Source organism: Pteropus alecto, unplaced genomic scaffold (assembly GCF_000325575.1).
Source record: "Pteropus alecto unplaced genomic scaffold, ASM32557v1 scaffold214, whole genome shotgun sequence".
NCBI classification, from domain to species: Eukaryota; Metazoa; Chordata; class Mammalia; order Chiroptera; family Pteropodidae; genus Pteropus; species Pteropus alecto.
The window spans coordinates 568,610-569,123 of NW_006435787.1; the positions used below are offsets into that span (position 1 = coordinate 568,610).

The following is a 514-nucleotide window of genomic DNA, read 5'->3' on the forward strand; positions in this document are numbered from 1 at the left end:
GGGCGGCTGCGGGGCCCGCGGCCGCCGACCAGGGCGTTTGGCAGCTCCTGCTGGTCACCTTCGTGTCTTACGCCCTGCTGCCCGTGCGCAGCTTGCTGGCCATCGGCTTTGGGCTCGTGGTGGCCGCCTCGCACTTGCTGGTCACGGCCACCTTGGTCCCCGCCAAGCGTCCACGTCTCTGGAGGACGGTAAGTGCCGCCGCGCTCCCCCGCATCCGGTCTGGGACACACCTGCCCAGGAGGGACTGGGGACGCTGGGAGCCGGGCGCGCGTCTACCTATGGGGCAGGTGGGGAAAACGAAGCCCCGAATTGGGGGAGGGGGTTGTGCGTTCAAGGTCACTCAGTGAGTTGGGGACGCAGTCAGAGCTGGCACCCTGGGGCCGGGCTTTTTGCCGAATTACGGTACACAGAGCACCCCAGATGTGGAGCGTGGAGGCAGGAGACCCGTGCGGGGAAGGCAAGAATTGGCCCAAGGTCGGTCGGCGGTGAGCGGCCGAGCGGGGCTGCGGCTGGG

The 514-nt window shown here is 68.9% G+C and overlaps 1 protein-coding gene across 1 annotated transcript in view; it reads left to right on the forward strand.

Annotated features, from left to right (window-relative positions):
• Positions 1 to 39: 39 nt before the first annotated feature.
• The window catches only part of ADCY1 (adenylate cyclase 1), a 37,335-nt gene continuing 36,860 nt past the window's right edge, over positions 40 to 514 (forward strand). The window contains exon 1 of the mRNA XM_025046483.1: positions 40 to 188. The gene's annotated coding sequence lies outside the window, so the exon portion shown is untranslated. The remainder of the gene's footprint in view (positions 189 to 514) is intronic.